Here is a 9358-nt window from a genome sequence, read left to right as displayed (position 1 = left end):
CCTTTGCACTCACACCTATGGTTTCAGATGGACTCCAGGTAGCAGCTATTGAAATAAGGGAAAGAGGAGTGGGCCAGTAACAAAAGACAGTTAATAAAAGGGGAGAGTTGATGGACTTTCAGAACCGTATCGAAGAAAGGCCCTTTGGTGTGGGGCAAGAAAATTGGAGATGAAAGTTCAACTGGGATGATTCTTTTCTGGAAGTGCACCACTGAGTTGACCTTTGGCAGGTAATGTGGACATGCCACGGATGGAGCCAAAGGCATCACCAGTCCTGACTAAGGTGCTGAAGTATCTGTAATGCCAGAGATAAAGTGAGGAGAGGGGAGAAAATGAAACCTAGAATTGCTGGAGCTAGGGAGCCATAGGGTGGCAGAAGGAATCTTACATGTAAGGAAGGCATCTTCCATTATCAAATATGTTTGTCATTGGCAAGGGTGAGTGCTGCTATTTGCAGGCGGTAAAGTCATGTAGATCCTCCTTAAAATATGGATCACATGGTCTTGGTGGCTGTCAGACTATATGGGAAGACAAACTTGAAGGACCTTGAAAATGGTCATTAAAATTTGGGATGAAAAATAGGACTATGGTCCCTAACCATGTAAGTTAGTCTACTATGAAAATGTAAAATCTGGAAAATAAAAGTGTTTTCTGTGACAGGTGTGGTTCATGATACCTACAGAGGTTGGCTTGTGGCCATCTTATGGAGAGTGTGTTTCATGCAGAAACAGGGTGTTAGAGATGACATCTTGAGTGATTGCGTCCGCAGGGTGTGTTCTATGGTCAGGAGGGAGTGCAACAATGACCCCTGGATGCCATCCCAAATTGGAACTTGTCCCAGAAACCTCATTGTAACATAGCCCCAAAATACATACAGCAAAAATTGAAAGAATTGAAAGTAGGTATGGGCAAATCCAGTAAAACAAACAAACAAACAAACAAACAAACAAAAAAAGTCTCTCAGCAATTGACTGCTCAAACAGTCAACAACTTAATAAGAATTTAGAAGTTTTGAAGATGTGAACAAACTTGACTGAATGGATAAATCCTGAGCCCCAAACCCAACAATTATATAATACACATTATTTATTGTCAAGCATCCATGCAACATGTATGATAAATATATTGGAACATGTGACAAAGTAAATGTCCAAAAAAAAAAAAAAAGTGACAGCGTCCAATTCACTCAGACAGGCTAGAAGGTATAATTTGTGTGAGGTAGGGTGTCCTGGGGCAGTGAGGTCGGTGAGCTATTAAGCACAAATCGAACAGCAAAATAGGCAGATGGTATTCAGGGGTGTGGTTCTTATGGACTGTTTAGCTATTGGACTATAGACAGGGAAGCAAATTCGATTGGCCTTGAAACTTTGTGACTAAAAGCTGGGAGGAAAAACAACTGGGGCTATGGTCAGAAATCATGTGAGAGAGTATTCCATGAAAACAGAAAGCCTGATTTACAAAATGTAACAGCGGCCAGGTCTAGGAGATGGCTTGTGCCATCTTGCTGAAGCTGTTGCATGTGAGTGTGGTGATCATATATTCCAGGACTGTTTTGTGGTCAGGAGGAAGTACAACAGTCCCTTAAGATGCCATCCTGGCCATCTGACACAGTTGTTACATCTGACACAGGTGACACAATGCACTGTGTTCCTTTTGATGTAGGGCCTCACAAGTCCCTGAAAATCTTGCTCTGTCTTGGGGCCCAGTGGCCAGGAAGGGTTGACATCATGATACCACCACAACTGATACCACCAAATACCTCTCCCTTACTGAAAGAAAGGCAGGGCCATTCACTAGTCTCCATAAGTCCCTCTCAGCTTTGTGTCATGTCCACAATCTCACCTCCATCCTGCCCCCTTACTATCAAAAGTAGCTCTAGTGTCGCCAGGGGTGCTGTGATAAAACAATGATGCCAGGCTGGCCATGGACCCCAGCTACTGCTCTTTTGTAACTGACGAATAGATTTGCTTCTCAGGAAGGAAAACTCAAGAAACACCATTTAACATCCATAATACCAACTAGCGATAAACTTAGACCTTAAATTCAAGTCTTAACCCTCCATCTACTGTTTTTGTACAAAAACAGAGGTCTCTCTCCCTCTTTCTCTTTTTACAAATATTAAATGGGAAGAAAAACACTTAACTTGTAGAGTTATTCTGACATCAATGATGTAGTGTGAAACCTAATTTAGGAGAGCTGCCCAATTTATGAAAACTATACTTTTGTTTGCCATTAATCAGTAGCTGTATAAAGAAAGGAAAGGCTACTCCCTACTGCCACCTTCAGCACACCTGGAAGTCAGAGGCCCTCATGATCCATGAATACTATACCAGGGACCATGACACAATTCAGGTCCCTCGTCTAGCAAAAAAAAAAAAAAAAAAAAAAGGTGATAAATTAAAAGTGAAACTGACACGTCGACAAATGTTTGATCATTCTACCCTAAAGAAATGCTGGCTCATTGGAGTTATGAACCTGTTTTGCAGAAGTTGACCAACCACCTAGGAGACTAGCTAAGATGGAAGCAAACCGGGGAGAATTCTTGCAGCTGTGTGGAAGGGGCCAAGAGTGGATGAAAGTAACCTCTGTGATGACACACTCCATGATCTCTCCCGTTCATCATGCTTAGGCCACCATTTTCTGAACATGTGTCCCACGAAGAAGCATGATTCCTGAATGCACATGCCCCTATGTGCAGTCAGCATATTCCATTCAACCCTACAGACCCCTTGACATCCTGACCCCTTATCCTTAAATACACCCAACCCCAACCCTTCAGGGAGGCGGATATGAGAAATGTTCTCCTGTCTCCTTGCTTGGCGCCCTGCAACAAAACCATTTTCCCCGCCCAAAAGCTGGTGTCAGTACTTGGCTTGTTGAGCCTCTGGCCACGCCAATATGGAAACTGCAGAATATGGGGTGGGTCCCATCAACAGAATTCACAGGTAAAATCTGCAAACTCTAGGGCAACTGGTAGGCAAAGCCGGCCCTTCAGACCTATGCATAGTTAGGAAGCATGTAGGTCTGGAGTGGCAACACTTCTCCTTGGTAGGTTTTGGGGATTCAGAACTTCTAATACTTTGAGAGACAGGCAAAACAGTCCAGTGAGTCGCAGTATAAGGTATCTATTCCTAAAAGGAATGACTTTCATATTCATACTCTTTTACTTCTCACTTCTACTGTCCCTGGTGTGTCAGGGGATTGTGTTACATACAGTATGATAGGCAGACTGGGCCCCATAAAGCAGACTGGAGACTGAGAATAGAGGGCTCCCATTATAGGGATGGATGCTATTTTGCCATCCTACCTAAGATGTATGCTTATCTGAGTGTGCAGACCCTGGCTGGGTTTATTTTGCAAAGGGTGTTTGTCGGTATTATGAGAGCTTCCCTTCTTGGTATCCCACCTTCAACGTGGCATCATCTCTTTGCCCTTAGTGGGATTTGCATTCCATTTAGGTTTTGTTTCATCTCCTCTTTGTGTTCCTAATGTCTTACACGTAGTATATACCTCATGAAATTTTTCGTTCAATCTCCAATATTTGTTGATAACCTACTCAGAGATGTGCCCATATGTGGCTAAGCCCGAGGTATATAATAATGAATAATGCACAGTACCTTCTTACAAGGCACTCATCCTAGTGAGAGATATTGTTACATTAAAACTGATCATTGGGGCGCCTGGGTGGCTCAGTCCGTTGAGTGTCTGGCTTCGGCTCGGGCCATGATCTCACGGGTCGTGGGTTCGGGCCCCGCATCCAACTCTGTGCTGACAGCCTGGAGCCTGCCTCGGATTCTGTGTCTCCCCCTCTCTCTGCCCTTCCCCTGCTCGTGCTCTGTCTCTTTCTGTCTCTCAAAACATGAATAAACGTTAAAAAATTTTAAAAAATAACCTGATCATTAAAAAGAAGGTAGCATAAAAAAAGAGATAGTAATAATTGGAATGATAGAGATTCCAAGGAGTAATATAGTGGCTGGCATATATTAGAGAATTTCCATGATTTTTAAAAAATTTAAATCCAAGTTAGTTAACTATAGTGCAGTACTGGTTTCAGGAGTAGAATTTAGTGATTCATCACTTACATATAACACCCAGTGCTCATCCCAACAAGTGCCCTCCTTAATGCCCATCACCCATTTAGCCCATCCCCCTACCACCTCCCCTCCAGCAACTCTCAGTTTGTTCTCTGTATTTAAGAGTTTCTTATGGTTTGTCTCCCTCTCTGTTTTTATCTTATTTTTCCTTCCCTTCCCCTATGTTCATCTGTTTGTTTGTTTGTTTTTTATTTTTGAAAATGTTTATTTTTGAGAGAGAGAGAGAGAAGAGACAGAGTGCAAGCGGGAGAGGGGCAGAGAGAGAGGGAGACACAGAATCCGAAGCAGGCTCCAGGCTCTGAGCTGTCAGCACAGAGCCCGACACGGGGCTCGGGGCTCGGGGCTAGAACCCACAGACCGTGAGATCATGACCTGAGCCAAAGTCGGACGCTTAACCGATTGAGCCACCCAGGTGCCCCTGTTGTTGTTGTTGTTGTTGTTGTTTTGTTGTTTTAATTCCACATATGAGTGAAATCACATGATAGTTGTCTTTCTCTGACTGACTTACTTTGCTTAGCATAATACACTCTAGTTCCACCCACGCTGTTGCAAATGGCAAGATTCCATGTGTTTTGATCACCGAGTAATATTCTATTGTATATCTATACCACATCTTCTGTATCCATCCATCAGTCGATGGGCATTTGGCTCTTTCCATAATTTGGGTATGGTTGATAGCGCTGCTCTAAACATTGCGGTGCATGTGCCCCTTCAAATCAGCATTTTTGTATCCTTTGGATAAATACCTAGTAGTATAATTGCTGGGTCGTAGGGTAGTTCTATTTTTAATATGTTGAGGAACCTCCTACTGTTCTCCAGAGTGGCTGCACCAGTTTGCATTCCCACTAACAGTGCAAAAGTGTTCCCCTTTCAGAGGAGTTCCGTGATTATTTGTTGGATGAATGGATCAATGAAAATACATCCAGGGAATTATGGGAAGACAGAGAAGGGTTCTAAGCTATCTTTCGGGGATGGTGGAATCTGCACAACTGAAGTGAACACATTTTGGGCTAAGGTTGGAAGGAAGCTTCTGATGCAGTGAGTTTCCAAGAAAATTCTGGGAATTTTGATTTAATGTTGTTCATGAGTAAGGGTAAGGAAATAATCATTCTGTTAACTGCTGAGTCTGGATCATATGGGACTCAGACTGTGCCACACCAGTCGGGGTGTTTGTGTGTGTGTGTGTAGATGTTTAAGAGAGAAGGCCTCCCTAGGCACACCAAGGGTAATTCAAAGTGATTTGAAATCAGGCCAGACTTAAAATCACTTCCTCTCCTCTTCAGTCTCCGGGACGTGATGATTTATAGTTAAAGCAAAGTATGTCATCTTTTATTTGAGAGACACTTGAATTTTATTATCTTTGTGACCTTACGCAGGTTTCTGGAGCTTACTGAGCCTTGGTTTCCTCACTTCAAAAGTGGAAGTTATAGCCACACTTGCCTCGCTTGGTTATTTTAACGATGGCATTATACAATAAGTGGACATGTGAGCTCTTAGCACAAGGCCTTGGAGCCTAGTAAATGCTCAGTAAATTCTAGATCATTCAGAATGCTATGGGCGTTCCAGACGTAGCTCAGACTGAGGCTCTGAGATTATTTTCTGCAAGGGTTCCTTTGTCCCACATCTGCTAAGGGAGAGGGAGGCCTGGGGCAATGAGGGGAGAAATAGGCATAAGTTAGTCATGGTACTTATGGCTTCAACTACAACTTCCTGGTGCTATGGTGAACTAGGGCTGTCACATTGGTTGGGCATAGACCCCAGTCATGTCCGTGTTGCTGCAGTGGGTCATAATTTTTCCTCAAGGGAAGCTCTGAAAGCTTCACTAAGCAAGCACAATACCAGAATGTTATCATCAGGACTTTGGGCGTTAGAGGCAGCAGCCCTGGGTTTCAAGAAGAAACATGAACTAAGCCCATGGCTGGTCTCTATGCATAGTCACTTTTGTCTCTTCCCCTCCTTTCCTTCCTTTGTCTTTATTCTATGCGTGTCTCTGCCTCTCTGTTGCTCTCTCCCTCCTTCCTGCCTCTCTCCTCTCCTCTCCCTCTGCTCCTTCTTTCTTTTTTGCTTTCTTATAATCACAGGACATTTTTATAGAAACATAAAACAGTTTTTAATGTTATTAACACTTGATAATCCAAGCCCCATCTCTAAATTTTCTCAGCTAGCAATGTGGAAAATGTTTTTATTTCAGTTGTTTTTCTTTCCCCCCTAATTGATCGCAACAATTTGGTCATTTAGAACTTGGATCAATTCTTCACAGAGTTCTCTGAAGCCTTTCCCACGCCCATATTTCAGATCTCCCTTGTCATTCCATTCCATTCCATTCCATTCCATTCCATTCCATTCCTGGGTGGGGTACGGAGTCATATATCAGAATATGCCATTAAGCCTGTCCCATGTCCAAGCCCGGTGATGACCTTGGTGGCCATCACACACCCTAGCCGGGGCTGCTGAATATGTTGATGCAGGGCTCAGTGGAGTTCTGGAGCATCCAGACAAGAGGCAGGGATGAGACCGGTGATGAGCCTGTTTGGTTGCCCTGGTGTTAACCCTGTTTTTATTCAGCCACATCTACAAAAGATCCCAGGGCTCTGGACCCAAGTATCCCCAGCACATTTCTCTGAGAGTGGCTCCTGTGGTGCCTGGCGGCACAGGAGCATCCTTTGTTCTGACCACAGGCCCACCAGTTGCATATGGTGATCACCCACCATGAAAGGGAGCTATTTGGCCTGTGCTGAGTGATTTGCACTGCTTCCTCACTCTTATAGAAACAACTCTTTCAGTTTTTAGTCTCAGTCCCTCATTGGATTCATAGTCTATCCTATGGGAACTGGGCCAGGAGACAAACCTGAGTAAGGGATATCACCACTCCCCTGAAACAGCCATAGTGCTATTAGGGGGCCAAACTGGGCTTCCTGGTTCTTTCTTCCTTAGGATGTCATTTCCTAGTATCCTTTTCTGTCCCTAAATCAAATAGTCCTCTGATAGAAAAGAAATGCTATCTCGCTGTGACTAAAATTATTTTATTGCCTAACCAAGAAACAGACTCTTAACTAGAGAGAACAAACTGATGGTTACCAGAAGGGAGGTGAGTGGAGGGATGGGTTAAATAGGTGATGGGGATTAAGGAGGGCACAGGTTGTGATGAGCACTGGGTGTTGTATGGAAGTGTTCAATCACACAATATTGGACACCCGAAACTAATATTACACCGTATGTTCACTAACCAGAATTTAAGTAAAAAATTAATATATATATATTCTATATTATAATATATTATATTCTATCTTCTTCTATATAAAATTCTAATTATTCTTCTATATAGAATATTATATATATTCTATATAGAATATTCTTCTATATAGAATTCTAATTATTCTATATTATAATATATTATAATGTATTATATAATATATATTATATATATATATATATTATTGTCTGACTCATGTTGAGGTTGAGCACCGTTTTTCATGAAGGATGGGGTGTGTGGGCAGGGGGCAGGAAGGCCATTTCTGCAGGTCAGCACACATGCTCAGCAATGTCTGGAATGCAGCAAGGGACACCACTGAATCTCATGGTAGTAGTTTATATGCCACATTACCATACTCCCATAGAAAAGAGACCAGGGGAATAAATTCAGAACTAAGAGTGATTATTTATCGGTTGTAGAATTATGGTTGATTTTTAAATTCATTGTGGTAACTTTCCCCAGCTTTCCAAGTTTTCTCTGGTGAGCATGTCAAGTCTATATGGTGAGTTAAACACAAGAACAAGATCTGGAACAAAGGGCTGGCAGTGCTGGTCAGAGGAGACTGAGTGAACTGGCTCCAGAGGCATTGCCTGAGGCCACTCCCTGAGGTGAAAGGAAGCAAGAAAGAGAAGCCTTCTGGTCCTTGACCCTGAACCATCAGGTTCATGACCCTCATTCATGACCCTCAAACTATTTGTGCCCCATTGGCTTCCCTGTACACCTCCACATTGATGAAATCCCATACCACGGATACCAGAGGACTGGATCTCCAAGGGTTCACTTGTTAGAATGTTTTGACCTAAACAGAGCACTTTCCAAGTGGTTCTGGGGATCAGTCCCTTTGACAGGATCCTTCTAGGTGAAGAAGGCTTGGAGGTGCCACAGTGCCACTGAAAGTCTAGCCTCTCTTGTATTTCATATTCCACTTCCCCATCCTGGGTTAGCAGTGCAGGCTGTGTGAAATAATCCCAGTAGGGAGGGGACAGTCATACTGGATAGTCTGGAGAAGGCAGCCTTGGAAGTTCGGTGGGTTCCCATGGATAGAGAAAGCCAGAGACAAATGACCATTAGGATGATGAGTGCTGTTTTCTAGAAAGACCCCAGTAAATAGGCTCAGAGCTGCTTTATCTGGCAGGCAAGATGGATGCACTAAGATGGAAGGTAGTTGTCACCACCAATCCAATGGTCTCAGCGGTGGCTGGTGACTGTATATTTCTTCCCAGACGGTGAGCTGTAGAACAAGAATTTGGCATTGACCAGACAGGTACACCAGCGATGCTTCTGGTGCAAAGTGTAGCGATATACATAGTATTTGTGGATAGGATTGATAGATATGCTTTATCCAAATGTTGGCATGCACAAGGGGTAAGCAGACTTAGAGAGCCATCATACCCTGTCCTCAAAAGCTGTGTTTTTAAACAAACAAACAAACAAACAAACAAACAAAGTCTATGGCTGTGGTCGTGTATCACATAGCTCAATCACCTGAGAAACAGAAGATTTTCTTAAAAGTAGAAGCTGATTCCAGTTTGACTAGCGCAGAGTGAGTGAAGGAGAGTGGCCAGAGAGTTAGCCAGGAATTAAATCCGGTAGAGTCTTTACAGGCTGAGGACTGGGCTTTTACTCTGGGTGAGATCAGAAGCCATTGGCAGGCTTTGAGCTGAGGAATAACACAGCTTACAGAAATACATCAATACAGAAGAAAATCAAAGTTTTAATAAATATATTGGGTGAGGAAATCAAGGCCAAATCAAGATGTGGAAGTCTAATCAGATGACTGACTTGAATGCAAAGCACATGCCATAAGTTCTACACATTTACTGCCAGCTGGCCAGAGATGTGGATCTATGTTTTTGAGCAGGAGTCACAGCATCCCTGGGGTCAAACCTGAATGACTGCACAGGAGTAACCAATGCTTTTCCTGGAGACAAGTTTCTCCCATGAGTCATCCTAGGGAGGTTACTGTATAATGAGTGAGCTTCCTCTTCAACATTGTCCTAACACCAGATAC

This window comes from Prionailurus viverrinus, chromosome X (assembly GCF_022837055.1).
Source record: "Prionailurus viverrinus isolate Anna chromosome X, UM_Priviv_1.0, whole genome shotgun sequence".
In the NCBI taxonomy this organism is placed as follows: Eukaryota; Metazoa; Chordata; class Mammalia; order Carnivora; family Felidae; genus Prionailurus; species Prionailurus viverrinus.
Note: the sequence above shows the minus strand (reverse complement) of the source record.